The following is a 13,853-nucleotide window of genomic DNA, read 5'->3' on the forward strand; positions in this document are numbered from 1 at the left end:
ACGGGGCGCGCCGCCGAGGCTGCCCAATGGCCGCGAGGGGGAGGGCGAGGGGCGACGCCGAATCTCCCCGCCCTGCGGGCCCGGTCGCCCTCGTTCCCGCGGGGTCATGGGCTCTGGTGGCCGCGATTCCCGAAACCAGCCCACTTCCCAGGGGACGGCCCCTCCCGGAGGGGGGAGCAATGCGCCCGGCTCTGCACCGTTGTCCTCGGGTCAGGGCTAAGTCGTGGAGGTCGGGCGACGCGGAAATGCTCTGGATTCGGGGACACAGTCCACCCCACTGATACCTGGCGGCGTCGGCGGTCGGACCCACAGGCTCAGACTCTGGCAGGAAGAGAGGGTGGTGGGGGCTGGAGGTAGCAAGAAGGGCCTGGACCAGAAGCGCGGCCTTTTGCGCCTTCATCCATTCCTTCAGCGTCGCTGAGTGCCGGATCTGGGGCTCGGTAACGTGGAAGTTCGGCCAGAAGTCGGGTTCCACCCTCCCAGGCGGTCACGAATGTATTAAACATCATTCAGTGCTAGGTGGGGTGGGGTGCCCCAGTGATAAAAGACATTAGGGCTGGAATAAAAGCCAAGGAGAGCTTCTCTGGGGACGTGGCTTGATTCCTGGAAGGGATGGAATTTCACCAGGGAGTCTGGAGAAGGAAATTTCTGGAAGCTGGAGGGCGTGAGCTGTGGGTGTAGTCAAGGTACCATCCCCCAGTGGAGAATTTGGGAAAGGAGTCCTGTTCGAAGTGAAGTCTTTTAATACCAAACCGAGGAATTTGAACTCTCACAGAACTATGGAGAGTCCTTGACAAAGGGACATAAGCCATGTAAGTGGTCTTCTGAATCGTCGGTTGATTATTAATTTGGCACTGGGCTGAAAGTAAAGACTTGGAGGTCTTCAGAAGATCGTTGAAAAGGGGGGAAAAACAGGGGTGAGAGAGGAAAAGGTGGAAACTGAGAAGAGATGAATCAAACAGGCACTGCAATGAAAGAAGGATAAGACCTGATTAGACGTTTGCTTAGGGGGGTGGAGGGGTGGAGGGGAAGGAGAAAAGTTTAAATTGGGTGGAAGGTTTTGAGCCTGGAGAATTGCAAAACCTGTGCTGCCTTTTGCAATCAGGGAATGGGAGCTGGGACTTTGGGAGCTGGATATGTGTTGGATGTCAGACTTGTTAGCCTGGAGAGGTCACCAGGGTATCCACCATTGCCTGTCGCCTGCTAAAATCAAGGACCTGGGACCGGTTTGGGATAGTTCTCCCAATAGGCAGCAAATTCTATATAGTGTTTAGGGAGCATGAGTTCTGAGTCAGTAGAAAATACAAAGAAGCAGCCAGTAAAATACACACTCATTTTGCAAACACAGTAGCCCTAGCAGGCAGAGACCACCCCCACTTTACAGGGGAGGGACGAAGAGGCCCAGAGAGGTTTGCATCACTTTGCTAAGGTCACACAGCTGGAAGCCTGTGTGGGACCCAGCTCTGGGGCCACCTTAATCAGGACACTAAGTGGCCTCTGTTGCTGCATTTGTTACTCCTGTGGTTAAAGAGTGACTAATGCTGCCTGCAGTCTGTTGCCAAATCCGTTGGCTTTTCCTTCAGCTCCCTCCCAGAACTGCAGCACTTGGGGGCTTGGAGCCTCCGTCCTGCCCCAGGAGCACTTTGACTCTACCATGCCATCCGTAGCCTGAGCTGCTGCACGGTCCATCTCTGGGCTTCTGCCTGTTCCAACCAAGAGAACTCCATATAGAGGCTCTTCGTCCTCCGTGCTCACCTGTAGGCAGCACGGGCCCCATGACTCCCCATGTGTGCTCAGCCAGCCGCATCCTGCCCACACCCCGGACCCTCCCCTTTCAGAACCCCCATCCCACCTTCTGTCTGACATCAGAGCCACCTCTGGCCTCTGACGCTGTTGCCTGGCCCTGGAATGCTCTCACCCATCTTACGAATTCTCCTTTTTTAGTACTCAGACAGCTTCTGAAACGCCTGTTGGGCCAGGCAGTTTTCCTCAGCTAACGCAGAAGCAGGGGCAGGTCTTCACTTTGGCGGTTCAGAGCAGCTCGGAGTCCAGTCGGCTGAGACTTGCACTGTGCCATTTACCAGCCCTCTAAACTCAGGCAGGGCTCTGTATCCTCCCCATTTGCATGGGATGTCATACCTACCGTCAAAGGATTGTTATGAGGAAAAAATGAGATGATCCTGGAAATAGTCCCAGCACAGAGCCGGGCACAAAGTAAGTGCTCAGTTAATATGAAGCCATCATGACTATTGAATGTACTTTTTTTTAATGATTCTTCTTATTTCAGCATTCACTCAGAATCCACTTGGAGTCAGTCACTGTACTAGGAATTCGAAATACGAAAACCATGAACTCATAATCCCTTTTGTAAGCAGCTCGCTGTCTGTTGGAAGAGGCAGACACAACGGCAACAGAGTGGGATGTTGAACAGACACGCGGAGAGCGACGGCAGACGCCCCTAACTGAACGCCTGCGCCTGCTGGATGCTGTACAGAGCTTCAAGTTTAATACTAACAATTGCTCAAGCTGGTAGCTTTATAGGAGATGAAGGGAAATGAGATTTGCAAAAGCTAATGTGCCCAGTTTCACACAGTGAGTGGAAGAGCCAGGATTTGAATCCCAGTGTATCTGAAATCAAAGCAGATATTCCATGGACTACACCCTCCTTTCTGTAGCAGGAGAGGTTGCTCCCTCATTGCCATCCACAAAACATATTTGCTCCGTTGTTTACACACAATGTTCATGCCCCGTTTACGTCTGCTTCTGTTTCCTGATTTCATTAGCAACTGTCTTGCTAATGAAGTAAGTGGGGTATATGCTGTCACTACCTGTCATTTCCTATTGATAGCCCAGCACATTGCCTGGTGCTCAGGGGACATGACATCTATGCTGTGCCTCCCGTTAGGACAATGTGGGCTGGTTGCCAGCCACTCCTTTGGAACTTATAGTTTCAAGTACACTTACTTAGTGTGCAATCATAATCTTCATCACAGAATATTTAATTTCATATTTTGCTCTGGTCATTAAATATACATAAGTGTATTTAATAACTAGATGTTTTTCTCTAGTTGTTTTATGAGTTTTTTTCCCCCAGATATTAGCTCTTTGGGGCAAGGATCATGTGTTCTTTTTCCTTTCCAAAGTTTACAGAGCCTAGCCCAGTACTGCATGCACATTAATAAAAGTCAACAGTTTGAGAATTCAGTAATACTTTTAAGAACCATTTGAGATCTGCAATAGCATATGCACCCACAAAGGCATGATCACTCCAGTGTTTTTTTTTTTTTAAAGTTAAAGTCATTGGGTGAGGCAGGAAGACAAAATTTAGGAAGCAGGCTCTTTCTATAAGTAGCCAAGGTAACTTCTATTTGGCTCATTCAAACAAACATCCAGGCAACCGCGTGGAAAAATAGCTCAATTGTCTATTTCGCTGAAGGAGATGTCTGTTCTAATCTCACTCTCCTGCAAGGTTTGGCTGCTGACCACATATGGCCACCGAAGAGTCCTTCATTTACCAGATGTCATGTAGAGTTAAATTTACTACTGTTTCCGTTCCAGGGGAATTCACTTAATTCATGAGTAAGATGATTGCTGCTTTAAACAAGTTAAATTAAGCTCCATTGCTAGAAGGAGACCGTAAATTGAATGACCATCCCCAGCGAAGTCTGAGAGTCAAACAGGATCTGGCGCTCAATTTTCAGTATTTTCAAAGGAGATTTGGAGCAAAGAGACTTTGGGGAAACACGATCATGTTCATCGATGTGTTTGGTTTGGAAGATACCGCAGTTTTCAGGATAACATTTAATCCTTCTATTGCTACATCCTGTTTTCATCTGGATGTTTTGCTGGTTCATTACCATCAGACCTACAGTAACACCTGCCTTTTGTTGTTTTAATAGTCTATTTTTGTTTATGTTATTTGCAGACTCACATAAAACACACACACACACACGATTTTACCTAGACTATTTGAAGGTAAGTCTCAAACGTCTCCCGTTACCTCAGAATACTCTGGTGTACGTTTCCTAAAAACTGGAACATTCTCTTACACAGCCACAGTGTACTCATCACAATAAGGATGTTAACGTTGAAAAGCATGTGTGGATATATATATATGAGATTATATATCTGTATATACACCACTACGTATCATTATCCATGTATGTGGTACATAATCTATTGTCATCTAATTTACTGATCTTTTTCCAAGCTCATCAGATGTCAAAATGTTGTCCTTTAATAGCAGAAGAACATCCCCACTTATAAGTTGCTTTCATAACAGTTTATCCTGCTTTAATTTGAAAGAGTTCCTCATTCCTTATCTTTCATGACCTTGACGGTTTTTAAGGGTGCAGATTACCTCTCAGTTTGGGTTCGTCTGACGTGTCCTTTATAATTAGATGAGATCTTTGCATACATGTTGGCAGGAGGAGCGCGGAAGTGATGAGGTGTCTTTCTCAGCGCGTCATGTCAAGAGGCACGTGGTGTCGGTTGGTCCTGATGTTGCCGGTGTTCACGCTGGCTGCACCGGGTACATTTGCATCTCCTGGATTTCTCCACCATAAAATTATGGTATTTTCTTTTGAAATTAATATGTATGTTGTAGGGAGTTAATTTGAGGCTGTAAATATCCTGTTCTTCATCAAACGCTTACCTTCTCGTTGAAACTCCAGTGATGATTCTTGCCAGGATCAGTTATTATTGTGATGTTTGCCAAATGGTTTTTAATTCCTTTGGTCATTTAAAAGTTTTTTTTCAAAATTGTGGTGAGATACACATAACATAATATTTACCATCTGAGTCATTTTTAAGTGTACGGTTCAGTGGTATGAAGCACATTCATGTGCGGCCATCACCACCGTCCATCTCCAACCTCTTTTCATCTTGCAAACCTGAAACCCTTTGTCTATTAAACAATAAATCCGCCTTCTTCCCCGACCCTCCCTCTGGCCACCAGCCCCTGGCAACCGCCATTTTACTCTCTGTGTTTGTGACCTGACTCCTCTAGGTACCTCAGACGAGTGGAATCAAGAAGTATTCGCCTTCTGGAGACTTATTTCACGGAGCGCAGTGTCCTCAAGGTGCATCCGTGTTGCAGCGTGTGTCAGAACTTCCGTCCTCGTCCAGGCTGAAGAACGCTGCCCGCGTGCCCCACGTTTGCTCGTCCAACCGCCCTTCAGAGACAGCTGGGCTGCTTCTACACTTCAGCTGTTGTGGATGATGCTGCTGTGACCAGGGGTGTACACACACCTACTGGAGCCTCTGCTTTCTGTTCTCTGGGGTCTAGACCCAGAAGTTGACTTGCTGGATCACGCGGTAACTCTATATTTTCACTTTTTGAGGAGTCACCATGCTGTTTCCATAGAGACTGCACCACATTTTACCGTCCCACCAACAGTCCACACAGGTTCCAGTTTCTCCAACGTTCTCACCAATACTTACTCCCTGTTTTGTTTTTTGTGGTTTTGTTTTTTAATAGTTTCCATCCTAATGTGTGTGAGGCGGTATCTCACCGTGGCTCTTGCTTTGCATTTCCCTAATGATTAGTGATGCTGAGCATCTTTTAGGTGCGTAATGGCCATTTGCATATCTTCTTTAGAAGAATGTCTATTCAAGCCCTTTGCCCATTTTGGATTGGGTTTTGTTTGGAGTCTCCATCAGTAGTGGTCCCTTTTTAAAGTTCTTTATTTTGAAAAATTTCAAATTTGAGAAAATCTGGTCAAGATTGCATCCAAAACACCAATTGTTAATATTTTGCTACATTTGCTTCGTCTCACTCAACCCCTTCTGTACATTATTACTATTATTTGTGTAGCCAGTTGAGAGTAAATTACATGTCTCATGACCCTTTGTGCCTGAATTTGATGGGAGGTCTCCTAAGAGCGCCGTATTTAGGAAGTTTAATACGGACACAGTCTCATTACCTGAACACGCGGTCCGTATCGCATTTTACCAATTGTCCCAATAACGTTCTTTGTGGTCCTGAATTTTTTGGTGATCCAGGATCTAATCCGAGGTCACGCGTTGCATGTAGTTGTCCTGTCGCGCTAGTCTTTAATCTGGAGCAGACTCAGTCCTTCTGTGTCTTCCGTGTTGTTAAAAGAACAGGTCGATTATCTTGTGGGACGCGTCTCAGTTCAGGTTTGTCTGATGGTTTTCTCAGGATTAGAGCAGGGTTGTGCAATCGGGCAGGAACACTGCAGAACTGACGTGGCGTCACAGTGCGTCCCTCGGCCCCATTACTGGTGGTGTTAACTTTGGTCAGTTGACTGAAGTGGTGTCTGCCAGAGTTCTCCACTTGTATTTTTGTAGAAAGTAAAATTAACTAGTAATGTCTCCTTAAGCACCAGCATTATTACTCTTGTTATTAATGAAGACTCATTATCTTTCCCCACTTCAGAGTTTGTAAAGCATATTCATGTGTTTAATTCCATTTCCAATCCCTGTGTTTCAAATTTTTCCTTTAATATCAATTTTCTTCTATATTTTTTTCTCTCCAAAATCATTTGTGAGGGTATTTTTACAACTACATTGTGTTCCAGGACAATGTTTGTCCCCAGACAATACTACAGGAAACTTGGGAGATTAACCTAAAAGGCTTATATTTATAGCCTCTCAGCTCTGGTTCACAATTTCCTTCTTCCAATAGCGGATTTTCATATTTTAATTTAATCACTGTTTTTTTTTCTAGCTTTAATTGACAAATTCAAATCATACACATTTAAGGTGTACAGTGTGATGATCTGCTATACACATACATCATGTAATAATTACCATTATCATATGATAAGCACATCCATCACATTTATCATAATTCACACACCTCTCATTTCACAATTACCATTTTGTGTGTGTGGTGAGAACACTTAAAATCTACTTTCTCAGCAAATTTCAGGTGTACAGTCCACTACTGACCAGAGTCACCATGCTGTACATTAGACCCCCACGACTTACTCACCTTGTAACTGGAAGTGTGTGCCCTCTGGCTGACAGCTCCCCATTTCCCCCACTGTCCAGCCCCTGGCAACCACCATTCTACGCCCCCTTCTCTGAGAGAACAGCAAAAGCTTTTAACATTGTCACCCATACTCGCCTTAGATGACTCACATGGATATTTCATGGACAATAACAGTGACCTGTGAACTATCTTGTGGTAACCTACAATGAAAAAGAATATGAAGACAAGTACATGGACGCACATGCCTGCCTGGGACACTGTGCCGCACGCCAGAATCGGACATGTTGTAACTGACGGTACTTCAGTTAAAGAAAACAGTGATCTGTGATAGGTCACCCTCACGGCCTAAGCTTGTTGACTACCACTCCATCTCAGTCAAGTGCATATAAAGGTATTGTTTTCTCTTAATTCTCTGTTGTTAATAAATGTTCATCATGTCCCATTTCCAGTGGGGTGGGTATAGCTCAGTGGTAGAGCACGTGCTTCGCATGCATGAGGTCCTTTGCATGCATGAGGTCAATCTCACTTAAAAAAAAGAAATAAAAACAAATCTTTAAAAAAATAAAATCAGTTTTTTTTAAAGTCCGATTTCCATGTGGCAAGTTTAGTGCCACAAAACAGAGCAGATCAAATTCACATAATTAAGTAAATTCAGCACAAATTGTGATGACTGATGACAATGTACTTCGCTATCTCTGACTGTACTCCGTTACATAGCAAGAAGGTGGTCAGAGCATGATGGCTCATTACTCTGTGTTAGCTAGTTCGGTGGAAAGTGATTTCAAAAGTGTGTTCTGTACAATCTGTCCTTGTTGGAATGGGATTAAGCAATAGTCACCATTTGGCCTCTGGTTCTGTGTTTGTTGCTAGACCAACTAGCCACTGAGCAAATGGGTGGGGAACAGATCTTCTAAAATAAAAAAACAAAATTGTAACCCGTTTCCTCACAGCCCCAGGTGTGCTTAGGTGGGGTGAAGAAAGAATCTGCTGAGCTAGAACTTCAGATCACCCAGTCCAGGGGTACAGGCTACATGCCAAGTCCTTGGTGCCTGGATGCTGCGCTTAGAGCCTGTGCCTTCTGGGAAATACTGCATCATAATGTCTTCTCTGGATAGTTTATCTTTCTGTGAAATAGACTAGACAACTGCCTTCCTGGGATTTTTAAAAAATTATTGATGTAGAGCATCAGTTTACAGTGCTGTGCCAATTTCTGGTGCACAGCATAATGTTTCAGTCAGACACGTACACACAGGTATTCCTTCTCATATTCTGTTTCATGATAGCTTGCTGCAAGACATTGAATATAGTTCCCTGTGCTCTAGAAACCTGTTGTTTCTGGGATTATTTTAGAGGGTACAGAAGACGCCTCCACTTCCCGATTTACCCACTGGTTTTCGTTTTGTCTGTCAAACTTATGGTTTTCCTTCCGATTTAAAGCAGAGGCCACCTAAGTTTGTGAGTTTTGAAAAGCACGTTTTGGCACAGCAGAGAGAATTTCAAGGACTAGAAGAAGTATGGGAGGTTACCAGTGAGGGCTGGAAAATAAGAGACTGGGGAAACCAGAGTGGCCCATTTCGTGGTCCCACTGGGGTCAGCCAGGCCTGCCCATTCAAGTGCTGAGGCCAGGGCACATATTTGGTGCTAAGCTTTTTGCTGGGTTAACTGACTCCAAGTCATTTTACCTAGCGTTTATGCTGACATCTTTAATCACCTACACTGATCGTTATTCATTTATTTATTCATTCATTTATATTTATTAAGTATGAATTATTATTACAAAACATAAAATATTATATTATATAAAGTATATAACATATATGTTATATAATTATTAAATATAAATGTATTATTAAATAAAATGTGTAATGTTATATTTATATATACAAATGTGAATTTATATTTACATCTTTAATAGCCTCTACTGATCATTAATTCATTTACTCATTTATTCATCAATTTATATTTAGTAAGTATTAATTATTATTTTACTATATTTATATACTACATTGTGTGATATAATATATTATATATAATAATTACACGTAAATGCATTATTAAATATAAATGTAAATATCTATTTATTATCATTACGTATATTTGTATATATAAATGCAAGTTTATATTTACATCTTTAGTAACCTACACTGATCATTTATTCATCTATTTGTTCATTTATTCATCAGTTACTATGTACTGAGCACCTGCCTGGCACTGTTCTCGGCCCTGGGCACACGGAGAACCACGCATGCCGGTGAGGAAGACGGACCGTCACCGGGTGGATAAGCAGCTATGCGCTGTGTCAGGTGGTGATGAGGGAAGGTGCTGCGAATGAACACAATTTCGGAAGGAAATTAGGGGACGGGTTTACCGAGGGACGGGTCGGTGTGAGAGGTGGTTTTATTTAGGGAGAGCAGAGAGGTCCTCCTCAAGGAAGTTCCTTTGGAGCAGAGGCCTGAGGAGGGGAGGGAGGGAGCCGCACTTGTGCGGTGAGGAGCATTCCAGGCGGAGGTCTGCGCAGGGCTGCTCGGGGGCCCAGGGACCGCGGATGTGAGCTTCCTGAGCCAGAGGGCCTCCCGGTGTTCGCAGAACGGCAAGTGGGCCGGGCAGGAGGAGCTGGGTGAGTGAGGGGTAGGCGTCTTGGCCCTACAGGCCCCGGTAAGGGCTTTGGACAGTTAGCAAGCGCCTGAGAATGGCCCAGGAAGCGATACCAAAACCGGAAGGAATCACCAGATTCCTAGAATACGTATTTTCATGATCGAGTTTCAATGGCTGCCTCTGGTTATAGAAAACGCTGAAGAGAGTACGAATCCAGCAGGAGAGAGCCAAGAAGGGAAATGATCCCAGTGTGAGACTGAATGAGCCGTTGTCCTTGGGAAGACAGAGATACAAAGAGCAAAACTCCAGTGCCTTCTCATTCAGAAGTACAGCCAGTTCCTCGACTGCTTGCTTGGAAAATGCAAATCTGTTCCAACAGGAATGACGATAGGTTAGGGAACGGTTGCGGCATAATGCGTTTTTGCAAGTGCTTGTGCAAAACTTCGTCTTCCAGAAGCATCAGATGAACAGAGAAAATTGCACGAGTTGAACTGAGCTGCGTAGGGATGAACAAACGCTCAGACGCACAGCTCTTGCCAGGACGGTGAGCCACGCCCACCCCCAGGTCGGGCTACGATTTTCCCATTTCAGATACTCCTCCATCCATTCCTTGACACTCACCTTTGCAAAGCCCCACCCTGGCCCTCTGGGCCCCGCCATCCTTTCTCTACTATCCACTCAGCCCACTTTGTTCTCTCTGTTTTCTGTTCATTTTCTCCCTTTATCTCCTGTTGTTGTTTTTTAAATTTCACTGATGAAGTTTTGGGCTCCTAACACCATTTCCCCCACAAACCCCCTGTTTTTATTTCTGCGGTGATTTTCAGGAATGCACGTGTTGCCATCTAGCAGAACCTGTCACTTTCCGGTAACAGCTTCCAGCACAGCCAAGATGATGTGCAGATTTCCTCGGATCCACCTGTCTCCCTCCAGTGTCATTCAAATCAGAAAAAAAGTGACCTCCCAGTGCCAACCTGGAGAGCGATGACATTTAGGCCACCGTGGGACCAAAGGGCACCTGGCTTCCTCCTTTGAGTTAACTTTGTCTCCTGCAGAGGGCCAGGGAGTCCGCCTTCCAGATCCTTCTCAAAGCTCCTGCCTCGTCCACATCTGCTCCTGGAGACACTCCCGCCCTTGGCTTCCTGCCCACTGGAAACCACACACAGTCATCCATTTAGATGGCAAAAATTTGTCTTCTGGCAGCAAATAATTCGTTAGAAGGAGGGGTAACTGGAAGTTAGCCAGTGGAAGTCAGTTTGGAGAGGTCCATTAGGGTCAGACTCAGCAGAACTCTGAATGTCCTGAGGGGTGGATTGGAGACTTCCCTAAAGTGAGGGTGGTGACACAGAAATGTTACACAAGTAAGTGCAAAGGAGACTTTTTGGGGGAAATGATTGGCCCAGGAATTTTCTGGCTCATGACTTCCCAAGTCTTCGACTGCCTCATGGAAAACCACACAGGCTGGCGGTATTGGTTTGCTGCCTGTCCAGGAGAGATGAGAAATGTCCAGGGGTTGTAGAGAACCCCATGTGGTGTCTTATCAAACTTCTTATAACCCCGGTCACATCTCCTGAAACTCCACTGGGTTGCAAAGGCAAGGCGTGTCCCCTGCAGATAAAATCCAGGGTCTGGGTACAACTTCTTGCTACATAACCAGAGCCGACTCGTCTGTGCTTCCCATGGGTTAAATAATCACCCCGTGTACAGCCACACTGCAGCAGTATGACAATGATACGTCAGCAGACAAGGAAGGCCGGGTTAGGGCGTGGAGGGGCAGAAGAGCAGGCCTGCACGAGGGTGGAGACCAGGTGTGTTCTTGGGCAAGGAGGAGCCGCTGATAGTGTCTGAGTGGTGACAGTAACTGAATTGTCCTGTGGGAAGACTCCTGTATCTGTACGGTTCAGGAGGAATTAGTGAAGAAACGTCATGAATATGGGAGTGTCAGGCACAAGGGAAAGATACCAATACTTCAGAGAGACCGACTCGATAAGGAGGAAAAGGAGGGGAATGCGGTAGCCATGGAAACGTGCCGCTCCCATCACCGCTGATTGACAGCGCTGGTGGCTGGACCTCTGCACCCATCGCAGCATCAGGCTGAGGCCCCCTGCCCCAACTCGGGGGGGCGGGGTACGGGCACCCCATTCCTGCAGGTGTGGGCTCCTCCTTCAGGTGACTTGGCCAAGGAGCCCCCATCGGCTAACAAGAGTCATGTGGCAGCCTGAGGGTCTTCCTCGGGATCCTCCGGTTTCCTCCCCGTCCTTCCACCCGCGTGAGACCGCCTGAGTCTGATGGTCCCCTGCCGACGCCTGCTCCCTTGCTTTATCCTTCACAGGCCCAAGAAGAAGATGGGTGAGGTTTGGGGACTGGCTCCCTCACTGCCCGCCGGCAAAGAGGACCATTACATCTGTGTCGTTTACAAAAGATGTCCCACATACATGGGCCATCTAATCATTCCAGCAGCCCTGTGAGGGATGTATGACCATCCTCACGTTCCTCGTGCAGAAACTGGGGCTGAGAGTATTTAAATGGTGGCCTGAGGTCTCAACAGCTGATAAACATAACACCATACTCTTTCCATCCACGTCAAGACATTCAAGCAATTGCATAAAAAATGTTTGAGGCCACATAAGACGATTACCTAAATACAAAACATAGAAGTTGGGTTTTTTTGCATTCTAATCTGTTCTAATATGCAAATGTTCTAGGCAAGGCTGCCACTGCCATGGACACGCCCCGTTCTGCATTCGCCTTTTCCCGTGAGCACGCTGATGCAATGGGTTTCCCATGCTGTGGCACAGCTTTCATAGCGCCTACTTTGCATACACTGCATTTATTAGAGCGTGATTAATCTGACCATTTCCCATCTGTTAGCAGTTAGGCCGTTTCCTTTTCTTTTTTTTTTTTCCCCAGATATTATTTTAAAACATCTGCAGTGAATATTGCTCTTTCTCTCTGGGGATTATTTCCTCTAATCTTCTTCCCCCAAATAGGATTACTGGGTCAAAGGATATGAACATTTTTAGGGTGTGTGGAAGGGCAAAGGGATGTTTTGGGGTCGTGGGACGGGGATGGAAGATGGATGCCCCATGACCACGTGAGCGGGTCCTCTATCAAAGGCTGGGAAACTATCTGATTGCAGACAGACTGGCTGCCCGTCATTCAAGCTGCAGGCTTTCCCGACAGCATGCCAGTGTTCTGAATCATTCCTCTCTGATAAGGAGACACCAGCCCTATGATGCTAAGGACGTGGGACCAGCAGCAGCATTTGGGAACTTGTTAAAGTGCCTGTTCTTGGGGTCCCACCGAGAACTACGGAGTCAGAGGCCCTGGGGGTGGACCCCAAACCGCCCTCCGTGATGCCGTGGTCTCAAACCCTCTCCTCCCTTCTTTCTCTTCTCCTCCACTTCTTTCCCTCTCTAGTGTCCCCTTTTCAGTCTTTACTTCATCCTACACACTCCTTCTCTTTCCTCTAACAAGCAAGAGAAATACCCCGTTCCCCTCTTCGATCCACATAACCCTGAAAACTCAAACTCCTCCTAAATGTTGCCACATAATTCTTTAATTTCACTATTTGACTTCTTTAATTAAAAGTGAAATGAGTTACTCATTCATTCATTCATTCATTTGTTCATTCTTTCAGCATCTACAATGTGCTGGACATTGTTTTAGGTCAGAGTAGGTCAAAGTTTTGGGGCCAAATAAATACTTTAGGCTTTGTGGGTGAAGAGGTAATGTCCTCAATTCTTTTTTTTTTTTTTAATTTTTAAAATTTAAATTTTTTTTATTGGAGTACAATTACAATGTGTTGATTTCTGGGATACAGCACAATATCTCAGTCATATGTTCATTTTCATATTTTTTTCATTAAAGTTTACTACAAGATATTGAGCATAGTTCCCTGTGCTATACAGAAGAAACTTTAAAAAAAAATCTATTTATATATATATGTATATATATATAGTGGCTAAAATTTGCAAATCTCAAACTCCCAAATCTATCCCTTCCCACCTCCTTTCCCCCTGTAATCATAGAAAATTGTTTACTATGTCTGCCAGTCTGTTTCTGTTTTGTAGATGAGTTCATAGTGTCTTCAATGTCCTGAATTCTTGAAGCAAAAAGCTAATAGTGGGTCTTTGTTTATGTGTTTACATTTTAAAATGTAAAAACATTCCCAAGCTTGCTGGATTTACTAAAACTAGGGAGGGCTGGATTTGGCCCAGGGACTATTATTTGGTGACTCCTGTTTTCAGCATTCCGTTCAGGATTGAACGAAAGAGATGAACATTCCTTCTGTCATGGAACT

At 45.3% G+C, this 13,853-nt stretch overlaps 1 long non-coding RNA gene across 3 annotated transcripts; it reads left to right on the forward strand.

The window, feature by feature from the left end:
• The first annotated feature begins 66 nt into the window (after nt 1–66).
• LOC123619045 (uncharacterized) lies at nt 67–13,405 on the forward strand. 3 transcript variants are annotated; one of them, XR_012509963.1, is made up of 5 exons: nt 67–4,572; nt 5,009–7,349; nt 9,142–9,261; nt 9,744–10,097; nt 10,378–13,403. It is a non-coding gene; the product is annotated as an uncharacterized LOC123619045 (long non-coding RNA). The 3 variants fall into 3 exon arrangements; XR_012509964.1 differs by having other exon boundaries at nt 67–812; nt 2,288–4,572; nt 9,142–10,097; nt 10,378–13,399; XR_012509962.1 differs by having other exon boundaries at nt 9,142–10,097; nt 10,378–13,405.
• The last annotated feature ends 448 nt before the right edge of the window (nt 13,406–13,853 follow it).

The sequence above is a fragment of the Camelus bactrianus genome, chromosome 11 (assembly GCF_048773025.1).
Source record: "Camelus bactrianus isolate YW-2024 breed Bactrian camel chromosome 11, ASM4877302v1, whole genome shotgun sequence".
NCBI classification, from domain to species: Eukaryota; Metazoa; Chordata; class Mammalia; order Artiodactyla; family Camelidae; genus Camelus; species Camelus bactrianus.